The sequence below is a fragment of the Octopus sinensis genome, linkage group LG6 (assembly GCF_006345805.1).
Source record: "Octopus sinensis linkage group LG6, ASM634580v1, whole genome shotgun sequence".
Taxonomy (NCBI): Eukaryota; Metazoa; Mollusca; class Cephalopoda; order Octopoda; family Octopodidae; genus Octopus; species Octopus sinensis.
In genome coordinates this window covers 34,565,046-34,582,235 of record NC_043002.1, presented here as the reverse complement: position 1 = coordinate 34,582,235, position 17,190 = coordinate 34,565,046, and positions in this window count along the sequence as shown.

Sequence of the window (17,190 nt, the reverse complement as noted above, 5' to 3'; positions counted from 1 at the left end):
AGTTTGCAAATTTTGGATAACATACACGTGCCTGTTTCCAATTTGTTACCAAGCTGCTTACTTACGTGGTCATTTTTCGCCTATTAAATGCTTAAAATACTTGAGGTATGAGGTGGCTGTGAGATGTGCTAAAAATAATAGCTAAATAGGCTTTAAATCACTTTTCATAATCGTATGAATTCTCGTGTGTAGAATACAAATCCGTAAAAATTTTTTGAAAATTCCTAAAATAAAAAAAGTCATGAGGGGTTATATGGCGTGCGTGAAGCAGAATTCCGCCAATATTTCATTTAATGAGTGCAGTCCGCACGAAAGGACAGCTTCCAAATCCTGCTTTCTGACTAGATAAAAATTATCAAACCGCTGTAACTTTAAAAAATAAAATTCTGGAAAAAGTGAATTAGTCCCTGAGTTTCAGCGTGGAAAATTACATGAATACACCAAATCTTAAAAGTTTTACAGGTGCAGCCAAACAGAAAAAAATCCGAAGACTCTAGAAGATTGAATCGCGCGATAGCCTGACGCTGATTGGTGGCTTAAAATACCGATCACGTGAAACTATTGTGATTCTGTCTTGATGTATGATTCGTTACCTAGCGGTTTGGTTTCAACTCACACCTACATTAATATTTATTATCACAGTAATCTAAAAGAATAGGCACAGACAGGCTTATATATTTTACGAGCAAAACGCCCCCCGGCCAATGAACGGTGCTGAATCATATCTGCTGAATAAAAAGCAATCAGTTGTTTTCTTTTCATTAAAAAATAATTAAGCAAGCCTTTATTTCAATAAAATTTCTGGTTTTGTTAAACGAAGTTAAGGCAAAAAAAAAAACTTCTTGAGAAACCAAATAGTCTTTCCTTCTTTCATGACAAGTTTTGCATCTTACTTTTTGGGTCTCTTAAATATACTGCATTTTGTGGCATTATTTCAAGCCAGTCGGCTTTTTTTTACGCAAACTGCACGTGCATTTTTCTCGCGTACGCGTAGTATCGATCACAACAGCTGATGTACATGCGCGTACAAATACACGTTCCCACGGCTTTATCGATTGCATTCTCACCTGGAATCGATTTTTGTAATTTTTTCAAGACTTATACACGCCCTGATACCGTGGGTATCTACATATCAAATTTGAGCGCAATCGGATGGAGGATGCTCGAGATCCTAGAGGACACACACACACAGACAGACAGAACGGATAAATGAAATTCTGGTATGCGCTTCGCCAGCCAGTAGTTCTCAGATGATTTGCATTGTTTAGGGGTTGTCAATTTTGTTTCTGCTTGCGTTGACTATCTTGGGATGTTTATAATTTCCACTGAGTGCTTGTTGATATAAATCAATAAGCTACCGCCAATAAAAGATTTTTTGTTTGTTTTTTGTTGTTACTTTTTGTACTAGTATCCAACAAGCCTGTCCCATCCTGAGGCTTTTCGATCCTGAGGTCTTTTAATTACAGTCTCAAAGGCCTCGTCGGTGTATTGTATGCTTGTAGTTTAACACGCAGACAATATTTGTTTCGGATTTCCTCGAACAACCTCGAACTCTCATTAACTTCCATTATCTCATGCCAGATTTTTTTTTTCCAGAATGACTCTTTATTGTTCTGAGAAGGAACCTTTCTGGCATTTATACCTACATACATTCTGCGCCTAAACTAGTTGCAGACTCATTGAATATGTATGTTGCTGTGGTTTTTGAATTATTTTAAAAAATTATTTTGGTTGTAAGATTCATGTATTCATCTGAAGAAAACGGTTTTTTATAATGATATAATGTACTCATTATCAATTAAAAAATTCATTAGAAACAGCCGTAATAGATTGACACCTGCCCTTCAGTTGTTACTTATTTATTTTTGATTCATCTATCTCAGAACATGACCCTGGCGAGTTCTGAAGTATATTATAGACTGTATATTTAATAAAATGCACATGTCTGAATAGCTCAAGAGCGGATTATATACTCTGTTGGGTTAAATTGACTGCATACATTACCTCAATATCATTCTGCCAGTACTTCTGTACCAAGGCTGGTATTCATATAAAAATTGTTGTGTCTGCATTTTATGCCGACTTAACTAGGTTCCCCAACTTATTCAACTGAATCTTGTTTAAATACATACATGCATATATATACAAGAGTCTACTCGAAGGTGTATTTACAGTATATTCCATTCGTTCCGAACAGTCGTAACGAGGATAGATTTTTAGCTATGCCTTAGAGCTAGACAGACCAAGGGGAATAACTCTTTAAGTTTATTATACCAGAGAGACATTGTGGTGGCTCGGCATACACGTAATAGCAGTTAAATTCCTATTAAATCACACCCATTCTGAATTAAGGGGTAGAGATAATAAATACACAATATCAAAAGATATAATGGTCATAAACAGACCACTGTTCAACATAGATCAGATCGTTCAAAGCTGACGTGAAGCTAAACAACTCGTGTTTTACGGTATCTCAAATGTTGTCAATATGTCCGTCAGTCAGCCTCGTCTCTCTTACGTTTATTTCTGTCTGTATTTATATATGTCTGTCCTTTTGCCTCTATCCAGACAACAAAGGAGTTTCATGTGGTTGCTAACATGCTAGAAATAGTAGCCAAATCTCTTTCAAATATAGTTGTGACAGTTGCAGTGTTGTAATGTACACATATCAGCCATGTCAAAGCATGCAAATCCTATAAACAGAGATAATCAAACATACATACATACATACATACATACATACATACATACATACACACACACATACATACATACATACATACATACATACATACATACATACATACACACATACACACACACACACACACATACATACATACATACATACATACATACATACATACATACATGCATGCATATATACATGTATACATACATGCGTGTATATATACATGCATACATACGTGCATCCATACGTACATGCATACATACATACATGCATACATGCATGCATGCATACATACATACATACATACATACATACATACATACATACATACATACATACATACATACATACATACATACACTCCTGGAGTAAAGAGAAGGAATTTAACAAAATGCTCTGTGGCTGGAAGAAATCCGAAGAAGTTATTGTTCCTACATTACATCCCCAAGTCATGCAATATTGATGGTGAAACTCTTGCAACTGTGATCCAGAAACTCCAGGAAAGAATAGCACCTGAAAGAGACTTGATTGTTGGATATTGGTACAAGAAGCTAACATTCTAATGACCATATCATATCAATCTGTACCAGCAAGCTTTCATTGGGAACAGTAGCATACCACACTGGTTAGCTCTAGCAGAGACAAAATTGATCCCAAAATACAGAACCACATGGCAAAAAAACTACTGGCCAATTGCATGTCAGAACTAATGTATAAGATATATACAGCATGTTTAGAACCTCTTCCTCCAGAACCATTGTGAAACCAATAACATTATCACAACAAAACAAACAGCTGGAAAGAATGTATCTTACAATGACACCAGTAACAAAACACATGTCACTAAAGAATATTACAGCCGAATTTGGACCTCAGAACTCTCTACACTCAATAAAACAGTGGCTCACAATGTGTTTACAGTGCCGGTACTCATACAAACATTTGGGCTGCTTGACTGGATGCTTGTTGAGATCTGAGCCATTGATGTGAAAACTCAAAAAATACTAACAAGCACACATAATTTCCACATAAACAGTGATGTAAACTGCCTCTACTTAAAATGTATACAAGGCAGTAAAGGCTTAACATCAATCCAAAATGCCTTTGAATGTCACATCATATCTCTTCAGCAATATCTTTTAGCCACCAAGTGCATCTCTTGACCAAATTTGCATATAACATCATAAGATTTGGAAGGCAGCTCCTTGAGCAACACTCTTTGTCTGATAACCTAGAATACATGCGCAAGGAAATTGCATGACTCTACCGCCACATGTTATAAGAGGAAAGGATGAGCCTTTATGAGCAGAAGATTATGCATGGATATGTTAGTAGAAAGCTCCGTGATGATAGAAAAATTGATCATCAAAGCAGTTTTCATGGACCAATAACCGGATTACTACCTCTCACTTTGAAGGATATGCATTTGCAATCCAGGAACAGGAAATATCAACCAAGTGCCTGATGCACAAAAGGAATAGAGATGCAGGAAAAGCTGTAAAATGTGACAATTAATGCAGACTTTGTGGAGTTCACAATGAAAATCATAAGTAGTTGTCCAAAAATGTCATCATCGTATTATCTACTGATGAGACACGACGTTGCAGCTAGGACACTCTATAATGAAATCCATCAGAAGGATAATCTTGAGGACAAAGAAATAAGAAACCACAGTGTGGTAGAAGCCATAGCCACTCATAATAAAAAGGAATACTGGTAGAATGTACCAGGGAAGACCTCAATAAGCACAACAGACCTGATATAATGATTTGAGATAGGGAAGAGAAACTGTGCACAGTTGTGGAAATTCGAAAAATTAAACTACATTAAACTTACAAATTACAATTTTCTCAAGAAAGCCAAGAGAAAAAGATGTTTTATTTTGACACATTCTACCAGTATACGAAGTTTAAAAGTGTTTAGTTAACTAGAAATTGTGTTGAAAACTGCCGTTCAAAAGGAAAAGATCCCTATATTGGAACATGAGTTAGTTTGATATTTTATATATCCATCTGTAAGGTATTATTCAAAATATAAGCAATGAACAAAGCATAGCTAATGATTCCTTATTTCACTAGATAAGTAAGGAAAAACTGCTGGAAGATTTAGTATTATAGTCTCTACATAAAGAAGTGATCTGACAGAATCGTTAGCACATTGGACAAACTGCTTAGAGGCATTTCTCTTTGACTCTTATTATTCTAAGTTCAAATTCTGACAAAGTTGACTTGACCTGCTTTCGAAAGCAGCCTCACTGTTCCGAAAAATATCAAGTAATTTTTAGGTCAACATTGTATGGTGTTCAACAGTTTTTTGTCCCTTTCGAAAAAATGGATGATAATTTCTATTCAACGTTTGTAAGTTTAGGAAAAATCGGTTATTGTAGAATCAAGAAAGCCGTAAACTACCATTTAATATAGAGATTGAAGAGTTATTCCCCTTATATCATTAACGTAATCTTTGATTCATTGCAGGCTATTTTTCTTCACTCTAATATTGATTTTAAATTTTGATATAAGGCCAGCAATTTCGGAATTGGAGATAATTTCATTACATTGACCCCAGTGCCCAACTTAGTACTTATGTCATCGATTCCCGAAAGAATGAAAAGCAAAGTCAACCTCGGCGGAATTTGAATTCAGAACGTAAAGACGGGCGACATGCCACTAACCATTTTGCCGGGTGCAAACGATTCTGCCAGCCCGCCGCCTTATTTTTCACTCTAATACTGCACGAGTTGTTCAATTCTGAAGCTAACTTTGCGATATTACCTACCGTTAAAAATCCTTTTACCAGTTATTCGGTACCCTATCGACATGTTTATTTTAGCAATGACTTATTTGTGGAGTAGGGATGAATAATGTTTAAACTCCATTCAGCTCTTATTCAATTGACCGATCATTAAATATCTTGCACTCATGGTCGTGCAGTTGATATTCTGAACATTTAGAATGACATTAATATGTATTTCCTTTTAAAACATTTTCGAATATGACTTGAGACAGAAGAATCAAGTGACTCTTCAATGGCGGAAACAGTTAGATGTAATATAAAAGATGTAAGCGACAAGCTAACAGGATCGTTCTCATTGCAGGGCAGTGTTTAGTAGCATTTCGTCCGTCCTCACGTTCTGAGTTCAAATTCCGCCGAGCTCGGTTTTGACTTTTATCCTTTCAGGGTCGATAAAATAAGTACAAGTTGAGACTTATCCCCTGCCCCGAAATTGCTGATCTTGTGCTAAAATTTGAAACCGACATAGAAAGCATAAGTACAGAAATTTGGTGAGAGAGCTTTAGGTGGCTAAGATTACAGTACGTGACTGGTACATTTTTGTTGACACTTGAAGAATGATCGAAATATGTTTACTGCGATAGGATTTGAACTCATTATATGAAGAATCGGGTGTTTTATATTATGTGCTAACTCTTTTATATTATGTGCTAACGCCCAAACGTAGAGGAATAAAATTATTTCATTTTTGTTTTTCTTTTTTCACAAGACCAGTAATTTGAAAAGAGGGACATAAAGGCAATAATCTACTGCTTTCAGTAATCTACCCGTGTGTGCGTGTGTGTGTGTGTGTATGTGTGCGTGCGTGTCCACAGCATCGCTTGACAACCGATGCTGGTGTGTTTACGTCCCCGTAACTTTGCGGTTTGACAAAAGAGGCCGAAAGAATAAGTACTAGGCTTACAAAGAATAAGTCCTGGAGTCGATTTGTTCCACTAAAGGCGGGGCTCCAGCATAGTCGCAGTCAAATAAAAAACCAAAGGAATAAAAGAAATATCGATTATATCAGTTGGTACTTATTTTACCGATCCTCAAAAGGATGACAGGCAAAGACGACCTCAGCAGCATTTGAAAACAACCTAAAAGCTAAAGAAATGCCCGGAGTGATATATAATGCGTGTTCCTCCCCCCCCCCATCTATTACTATATCTTGATACTGTTTCTGAGGACATTGAAAATAGTTTTGATATAAAAGTCTTTATCAAAGATTTTCAGAACACACACAAGACGTATAAAATGGTGAGGTAACATTTTGTGTGCTGTGACGGTTTCGTGGGAGCTACTGTTGTTTTGGTGTGGGGTTATTCTTCAACAAGAGGCAATGTGTCACATATGGGACATCAAGATACTAAAATACCATAATTTGTTTGTGAATTACATCTTTAACTCATGGCATTCAAGAGATGAGCCACTGACAGTCATTGATATCTAAAGTATCAGGTGATACTTGAGAGTGTACTTGGCTGTTCCAGTATCTCTGCCTCGCCATCATTCGCTGTAATGCCACAAAGATTTGTGATGTGATACCTCAAAACGCTTGAAAGATTAACTACAGTATTTTCTCTTGTTATATTCTTAGTATATAATTAAAGATGAAAGGAAGGGTCTATAAGAGTTGTGTGAGAGCTGAAATGCTGTATGGGAGTGAGACATGGTGTCTGAGGGTGAGAGAGATGGTAATTTTGAGAAGGACTGAGAGAGCAATGGTGAGAGAAATGTGTGGGGTGAAGCTGTTTGATAAGAGGACTGAGGATTTGATGGGGATGATGGGGTTGGAGGAATCGGTGGAATGGTTGGCAAGGGTGAATTGAGTGAGGTAGTATGGGCATGTGTTGAAGAGGGATGAAGAGCATATTCTGAGGAGGGTGACCGGGTTTGAGGTAAATGGAGCACGAAAGCAAGGTAGACCAAGGAAAAGGTGAAGGAGGAGGAGATTGGGAGGGTTGGTTTGAAAAACGAGGATGCCCAAAACCAGGCAAGATGGTGAGATGGTGTGGAGGCGGTTGCTATGGCATTGAGGTAGATCCGACCACCCCTGTTAGCGGGGACAAAACCCGGATTTAAAACACTGGATGATAATGATGGGAATAATTGAAAGAGTCAAGTATGCATGCTTTTTTTTTTATTATTATTTTGTAATTTATTGTCCATTAAAATGAATTCTCAAGCAGTTTATAATTAATTAATTCTCTAGCAGTTTATAAATAATTAATTATGAATTCTCTAGCAGTATATAATTAATTGTTAAAAATGAAGCATTACATTTGCTCTGATATCTAGCACACTTAACATGTTATTTCTGACCAGAGAGTCTACTACTAATAATAATTATTTGTAACAAAGGCACAGAAAATAAATTTGGAGGTAGGAAACAATCAATTATAATGAATCAATAATAAGTTGACCTCAGAGAGGATTTGAACTCAGAATGTAAAGAGCCTCTACAAATACCACAGGGCATTTTGTCTGATACTCTAATGATTCTGCCAATCCAACACTCTTAGGCTTCTAATAATAATTTCTAACTCAGGCACAAGGCCAGAAATTATATCACTCCTAGTACTTTATTTTATTAATACGCCAAAATAATAAACACTGTGGTGAGAACCCAGCTGAAATTTGAACCATAGTTCATAGCATGATATATTTCCATAAAAGGAAAAGAGACATCATAAAATGTCCTAATGCCAATTGGAATATAGTCTGGCCAATCAACACTGCTGACTTATTTATGACTAAAGTGGCAACTTAAGAGGAAGCAAGCAAGTTTTCCCATCAAACAGATTCTAGAATGTTCTGTGCTGATAGTTACTTAAAGGCAAGCTATTTCAACTTAAAGCTACTTCAAGATTTTCACAAATCAGTTGTTTATCCTATCTGGTAGTCTCTCAACTCACTTATCTTTCTCTCCTATTTACAGACATTCATTAGCTGTGTCAATCAATAAATACTCATTATATGCAATGATTTATATGCCCTGTACCCCTTACACAAAATTAATTAATTTATTGAATGTGCATATGTATTGTACGTTTAATTTGTTGAATGTACAAATAAAGTGGTCATAAATATAATACCTGGAAACTCAAATGAATCATAGAATAGTTATTGTCAACACATGCATATTTGATACAAGAACAGTAAAAGCAGATAGGACTAACAACCACACACATGACTAAGTTGACCAGTCTCTGACCAGGTTACAATTGTACAATGAGAAAATTAAAAAATGAATTTAATAGTTATCGAATTAGTTGCTAAAGTGTCTCTTCATTTTATATTTTTTAAATGGTAAACTGGATGTTCCAAGATGTAACTTCTTCAGTTTCAACAAGCATCTGATATGAGGTCACTTATTAGGCAAAGGGAATTCATTAATATTATTTCACTCATGCACATTAGCAGTAAACATTTGGTGAAGTATGCTTACTTCATTTCTTCCTAGTCATCACAAATGGCCCTCATCTGACACTTTGTACACAAGCATCATAAATTTGCTCTTTACTCAAAGAAAAAACTCTTTATTACCAGCAGAGGTAAAATTCCCTCATAATTTTCCAACCATTTTTCAATCTGGCTACTATGCTTTTAAAGCATAAAACTCCAATAGTAATTAGGTCATCTACCAAACAAAAGCTTTCAAGCACTTCTAAGTAGTGTTCTGGATATTTGATATAATCTATTTGCCATGAGCACTTAGAGTTTAGTATCTTTGTGTGCCTGTTGCATATGAGGTTTACCACCTCTGTTATTCTGCATGCGGTTCTACATCTCATACATTCACATCTACACTGGATATACGACATGTAATTTGTACTCACTCCTTTTCTACTTATCAAGCATAATCATTTCCTTGTTGATGATAAAAGCCTATTTTCTTTCTTTCCTATTTACAACATCTTATATATCTATATACATCATCATCATCATCATCATTATTTAATGTGTGCCTTCCACGCTGGGATGGGATGGACGGTTTGACAGGAGCTGTCCAGGAAGAAGGCTACACCAGGCTTCTGCATCTGTTTTGGCATGGTTTTTACAGCTCAATACCCTTCCTAACACCAACCACTCCATAAAGTGGACTGAGTGCTTTTTGCATGGCACCAGCACAGGTGAGGTCAATTTTGGCATGGTATTTACAGCTGGATGCCCTTCCAAATGCCAACCACTTCACAGTGTGGACTGAATGCTTTTTACGTGTCATCAGCATCAGCAGGGTCACCAAATAACTTGCTAGACAAGGAATTTTTGAGAGGGAAGCAGGCAATGGAGGAGGTGATCTTGTGTCAGATGATGAAAGCTTAGAGTGTGTGAGAGAGAGAGAGAGAGACAGAGTAGCAGAAACAGGTGTCTTGCTATAGAGGAGGTAAATGGTTACTCAGCTAGAGAGAGAGAGAGAGAAAGAGGAAGAGTGAGAGAAAGAGAAAGAGAGAGAGGGAAAGAAAGGTAACAAGATAGAGGACAGAAACAGATGTGCTGCTGTAAAGGGGATACTTGGTTGCCTAGCCAGTGGGAAGAGCAAGGGAGAGAGAGAGAGAGAGTGTGTGTTTGTGTGTGTGTGTGCGTGTGTGAGTATTTATATGATGGAATACAATTACTATTACATGAGGCTAAACGTTCTCAACCAATGGCTTACAGTGAACTGCTTACCCCTGAACTACTGACAGTTCTTTATTTCATAACAATGATTCAGTCAACTTTTAGTCACTTGGGGGTGGTTGGAATCCTTCCACAACAATATATATATATATATATACACACAAACACACACTATATATAAACTATCATCGTCGTTTAACGTCCGTTCTCCATGCTAGCATGGGTTGGACTAACTATATATATATATATATATATATATATATAAAAACAACACACATATATGTGAGCGTGTTTGTGTGATGATTGATGTAGTGTGTCTCAAGTAGTAATATTTAATTGGTATTACTACATTCCACTTGCAAGCAATCCTCTCTGTAGTTAAACTAGGAAGCAACAAAGTGTTGCAGACAGCTTCTCTCTCATCAAGACTTCTGCCAGACCACCACAGCCAAAATCAGTAATTGGGTGCTTACAACTCCAGGCTAATTTGCCAAGTTGATTGCTTTTTTTTTGCTTCATTTTTAGTATTGGGCTTCTGTAATTTTTAGCAGTTTGGTCCATTAGGCTAAGATACAAGTTTCTTCAGTGCAAGGTGGTTGTTCAGAAGCTGTAACTTTTACACTTTGAGGAATTAGGTTGCAAACTGCATTCTTAGTTAGCATGGTCATATTGCTTCAGTGTTAGCAAACATATATTCTAATGGAATAGATTGTCAATTGCAAATGGTATCTATTTAAATGTATAAAAACTTAAAAATTGCTTACGTAAATATATTGTGTATGTGGCCATGTGTTAAGAAGTTTACTTCTGACCCAGTGGTTCCAGGTTCAGTACCACAGTGTGACATCTTGGGCAAATGTCTTCTACTAGAGCCCCAGGTCAACCAAAGTCTTGTGACAAGATTTGGTAGACAGAAACTGAAAGCAACTTGTAGTGCGTATATATATATATATATATAACCACAGATTTACAGTATAAAATGGTGATGGATACATGGAATTCTTTACTAACCTAAACAATATTTTAGCTTAGTGTCCTAACAGGTATTGATGGTGGTGGTGTCAGAAGTCTGAATGGTGTGTATATGGCAGTTGTGATGGCAATGGTGGTGGTACTGGTGATGGTGATGGTTGAAAGCAACAGTGAGAGAAAGAAAGAGTTTAGACAGAAAAAAATTGTACTGACCCCGAATGGGAAGACAAAAGAATGCTGTTTATCATGCAGCTGTGCAATAAGTTCCAAGTCGACAAATTATATCATTGTTTTGATGAAAATTGTTCAAAGCTTGAAAAATATTGGTCAAGTTTAATAAAATTTAATAAGCACTCAATGCATGAAGTGTCATTGTTGGGTCTAAGGCCCAATGAAGAGCGCTCCACAGGAGCTAGCTTAAAAGCCATCCGATAGGGTAGCTTTTAAGCTAGTGTGTGTTACATATATTGTATCATACCTTGGTACTGTGTGGATTGAGATCCTTGTTGACAGGCCCCTGATATTAAATAAAGTGTTAAAACTCACAATATGCAAATTAGTACCCCCAGTTTTCTGTAGCTACTGTAATTGTTGAGTATATAAAGAAATTGGCTGCTTGCTTCTCTAGGATTGGCCAAAGTGATGCAAACATTTTTGATGATATTCTATGATTATGGTTGTTCATAATTTTTTTTCCAATTTACTGAAAAATAGCTAAATAAGCTATGTTTATATATGTACTATATAGGTTATATATATATATGTTTATTTTAATATATATGTAATCGTTACCAAAGTCGCCTTACTGGCACCTGTGCTGGTGGCATGTGTAAAAGGATTCGAGCGAGGTCATTGCCAGTATCGCCTGACTGGCCCCTGCCAGAGCAGCCAACTGGCTTCTGTGCCAGTGGCACGTAAAAGGGCACCATTCGAGCGTGATCGTTACCAAAGTCGCTTTACTGGCACCTGTGCTGGTGGCATGTGTAAAAAGATTCAAGCGAGGTCATTGCCAGTACCGCCTGACTGGCCCCCGTGCCAGTGGCACATAAAAAGCACCCACTACACTTTCGGATGGTTGGTGTTAGGAAGGGCATCCAGCTGTAGAAACTCTGCCAAATCAAGATTGGAGCCTGATGCTAGCTTGGAAAGCGGATGTTAAACGATGATGATGATGATGATGATGATGATGATGATACACACAGACACTCTCTCTCACACATACCTAGAATAAACTTCTGTATAGTTTTGCCAATAAAATTTCACACAAAGGGACAAGTCAATGTGAGGCTATACAGAGGACACTTGCCCACTGCATTCTGCAGTGGGGTGAATCAGAGATTATATGGTTAGAAAGAAAATTGCTTAACTACACAGTCATGCCAGTGCTTCAACAAGCATACAAAATAAGCAACAAACTATTGATGACACTGATTCCAAAATTATGCCAGTGAGAATGTCTCAGAAATGAACTCCATGAGGTGGAGTGGCTGCCGCAGTATCACAGGCCATTCTCTATGGCAACGCTATTGTGGTCATTTGTTCTGGGGATTGTGGCCCATCACTCCCTCCCCTCTATCTTCTGCTTTACCCCCTCGTTTTTTTTCTTTCTTTTTTTCTGTTTTTTTGTATAATTATAACATTTTAAATGTTCTAATTTAAAATGTGAGCTGTTGTATAACTGACTGTAGAAATAAAGCTTTTTTCTGATTAATTACACCAGTTATATTTACGAGGGGCATTCAATAAGTAATGCCCCTGACCCACTTCCCATAGCAGTAGAGCAACGAAACTTGGCACAGTTATTAGTCTTTTTCTACATAGGAACCACCCAGAGTTACGCATTTCTCCCATTGTTTGATGCAGCTCTGGAGACCGTTTTTGTAGAAGACCCCAGCTTGGTCCTCCAACCTGAACGTGACTTCAGAAATCAAGGCTGCATCATCTGGGAAACGCTTTCCTTTCAAAAACAACTTCATGACTGGGAAGAGGTGAAAATCAGAGGGTGCAAGGTCAGGAAAGTAGGAGGATGGGGGAGGAGTTCATAGCCATACGCCTGTGCTTCTGATCTGGCGACAAGCGAGTTGTGGACCGGAGCGTTGTCCTGCAGGAGGAGGATGTCTTTGCTGATCTTGCCCCACCTCTTGATTTTGATAACTTCTCTTAATTTCCTCAAAAGTGAAGCATAATAGGCTCCTGCAATTGTGGTACCCTTTGCCAGGAAATCTGTCATCACTACTCCGTCCTGGTCCCAGAAGACTGTGAGCATGACCTTGCCAGCGGAGGGCTGCACCCTTGCCTTCTTTGGAGGGGGTGAGTCACGGTGCTTCCACTGCATTGACTGGGCTTTGGTCTCTGGATCATCGTGATGGACCCAGGTTTCATCCTGTGTAATCAGTCTTTTGAAAAATTTTGACTCATCTTCTTGGCACATCTCCAAATTCACCCTCGAGCACTCGACGCGTTCTTGCTTCTGGAAAGGCGTGAGCAACCTGGGAATCCATCTGGCAGACACCTTTTGCATATGCAAATGGTCATGAATGATAGTTTCCACAGATCCGGTACTAATCTTGACCTCATGGGCTATTTGGCGAATAATTATGCGTCGATCTTCCAAAATGGCAGCCTCAACTTGACGGACAGATGCGTCATTAATGGCAGAAGGGGCGACCAGATCTGGGAGCTGTTTCCACAGAGTTCCAACCATGTTTGAATTCACGATGCCAGCGTTTTACAAGGTCATATGATGGGGCATCATCACCATAAGTTACTTTCATTTCATTAAAAGTCTCCCGTGGTGTGCGTCCTTTCAAATACAAAAACTGGATCACTGCTCAACACTCAACAGGCTCCATTTCACACTTGACTCGGTTCAAACACCTGTAAATCAGAAACCACAAGTAATTCAGAGCTGTAATTTGCCACTTACTCTATAGAGATATAAATGATTGCACATGCAAAATTTCAGCTAGATCCAACAACTGCAAGTGGGTCAGAGGCATTACTTATTGAACGTCCCTCGTAGATTCAGTTTAGTTACATTAATCTGAATATTCAGGCTCATCTGGTTATGTTATAAGTAAAAAAATGATAAACTTAATATAAGTTTAAACCATCATTAGAATCATCCTCTAAGATGGAAATCTAAATTTCACATCAGAATATACATAAGATATTGAAAGAATGTATTTTTATTAGACATCATATACACATCTTATGGTATGAAGAAATACTTCATTTTATGATTTGTGTATATCTTTGTAACATAAGAATTATAATAATGTTCCATTATTCATTTATTTACCTACAATGTCAAATAAATCAACAGTATCATTTTCCCCTCTGGAAAAGTTAGATAGAATATGAAAATTCTGTAATAACACAGTGTTATTGCACTAGTGTTGTGTGTTTGTTATCACATACTATTGTAGCTTCTTTATTGTATGAACACTTTTAGATCAGGAGGAGAGAGAGCAAATCATTGATAAGGTTGCAAATGACACAGAAAGGTCTTGGGGGGGGGGGGTTATTGTTGGCATAATGTCTATGATACAACCAAATTTGTTTCAAAACATGAGTTTACATCAAAAATTTTGCAAACCAAATACAAAAAAGAAAGACACACATTTAGTGTTATATATATTCTTTTATTCTTTTACTTGCTTCAGCCACTTGACTGCGGCCATGCTGGAGCACCGCCTTTAGTCGAGCAAATCAACCCCAGGACTTATTCTTTGTAAGCCTAGTATTTATTCTATCGGTCTTGTTAGCCGAACCGATATTTTTTTTTTAATGGAATGGCTTTAGACATTGATATAGTTAATTTTCTGTCATATGTTTAGTTGACATACAATTTTGAGAAAATGATTTACCACAGACATCACAGTTATATAGTGTCTCTCCTACATGAATGCATTTGTAAATGGTGAAGTTATCTTTTTTGAGAGAATGATTTATCACAATGATTATGGATTCACTCCAATATGAATAAGTTTTTATTTCCATGAGAATGACATACCACATACATCATAGTAGGAAGATTTCTCTCCTGCAAGAGTAATGTCTACGAGTAGCCAAGGTGCAACTTTCAGAGAATGATTTACAGATCACAGCGACATGTGGTAAATCCTGTATGAAAGTGGTTTTGTGAAATTATTTCCAAGAAATATCACAGTGATATGGTTTCTCGCCTGCTGAATGATTGTAGTTTTAGTTAAGTTACCATTTAAAGAGTACAACAGACCATAAATATCAGTGATATGGTTTTTCTCCTAAATGAATGAGCTTGTGAGTGGCGAAATTACTTTTCTGAGAGAATGATTTATCACAGATACCACAATGATATGGCTTTTCTCCAGTATGAATACGTTTGTGAGTAGTTAGGTTACAACTAACGGAAAATGACTTACCACAAATATCACAGGGATATGGTTTCTCCCCTGTGTGAATGCGTTTGTGTCTAGCTACATGACTTCCATCCGAAAATAATTTACCACATATATCACAATGATATGTTTTTTTTCCATCATGAATGCATTTGTGTTTCTCTAAGTCACTAGTGAAAGTAAAAGTTTTACCACATATATCACAGTGATACGGCTTCTCTCCTATATGAATTTGTTTGTGAATAAGTAAGGTATTTGCATGAGGGAATGACTTACCACAGATATCACACTGATATGGTTTCTCTCCTGTGTGAATGCGTTTGTGAGTATTTAAGGCATTTCTATGAGAGAAGGACCTACCACAGGTGTTACAGTGATGTGGTTTCTCTCCTGTATGAATTCGTTTGTGTGTAGTTAAGTGATAATTTTGAGAGAATGAATTACCACAGATGTCACAGCAATATGGCTTGTCACCCGTATGAATGTGTTTGTGAGTAGTTAAGTCACCACTTCTAGAAAAAGATTTACCACAGATATCACAATAATATGGTTTGTCTCCTGTATGAATATGTTTGTGAACAGTGAGATTACTTTTCTGAGAGAATGATTTATCACAGATATCACAATGATATGGCTTCTCTCCAGTATGAATACGTATATGAGCAGTTAAGTGACTTCCATCAGAAAATGATTTACCACAAATATCACAATGATATGGGTTCTCTCCTGTATGAACGCGTTTGTGTCTGATTAAGTGACTTCCATCCGAAAATAATTTACCACAGATATCACAACGATATGGTTTCTCTCCTGTATGAATTCGCTTGTGTACAGTTAAGTGATAATTTTGAGAGAATGATTTACCACAAATATCACAACGATATGGTTTCTCTCCTGTATGAATGTATTTGTGTTTAGTTAAGTGGCCATTTAAAGAGAAAGATTTGCCACAGATATCACAATGATGTGGTTTCTCTCCAGTATGAATACGTTTGTGTTTAGTTAAGTGACCATTTTCAGAGAATGATTTACTACAAACATCACAATGATATAGTTTCTCTCCAGTATGAATGTGTTTGTGAATATTTAAGGCTTTTCCATGGCAGAATGATTTACCACAGATATTGCAGTGATATGGTTTCTCTCCTGTATGACTGCGTTTGTGAATAATCAAGTCACCACTCTGTGAGAATGATTTACCACAGATATCACATTGATGTGGCTTCTCTCCAGTATGAATGCATTTGTGTCTAGCTATATGCTGTCATTAGAAAATGATTTATTGCAAATATCACAACGATATGGTTTCTCACTTGTATCAATGTGTTTGTGTCTAATTAAGTGACTTCCATTCAAAAATGATTTACCACAGATATCACGGTGATATGGCTTCTCTCCAGTAGTTAGGTTTCTTTTTAGAGACATTTCAGAAATATCACAGTACTATAATGAATGTCCTATCTCTTCAGATGAAAAAAGTTAACCTTTTAAATTTCTCACACAGTTTATTTTCCCAATGGTTTTTTTTCTTTAACCATATCATATGGCTACAGTCTTTTATTTGTGTTATAGTTTATTCCAAACAAATATTTCTTCAGCCATACTTCCATCAATATGATCTTCATCAGTATCTGAAAATGCCTCAAACACCTTTGTAAATATGTCCAAGTTTAATTGGAATGTAAAATCATCTTGTACAGATTCCCAGCAGTGAATTAGAGAAATTATGCTTTTAGTCTCATTTCAGAGGAA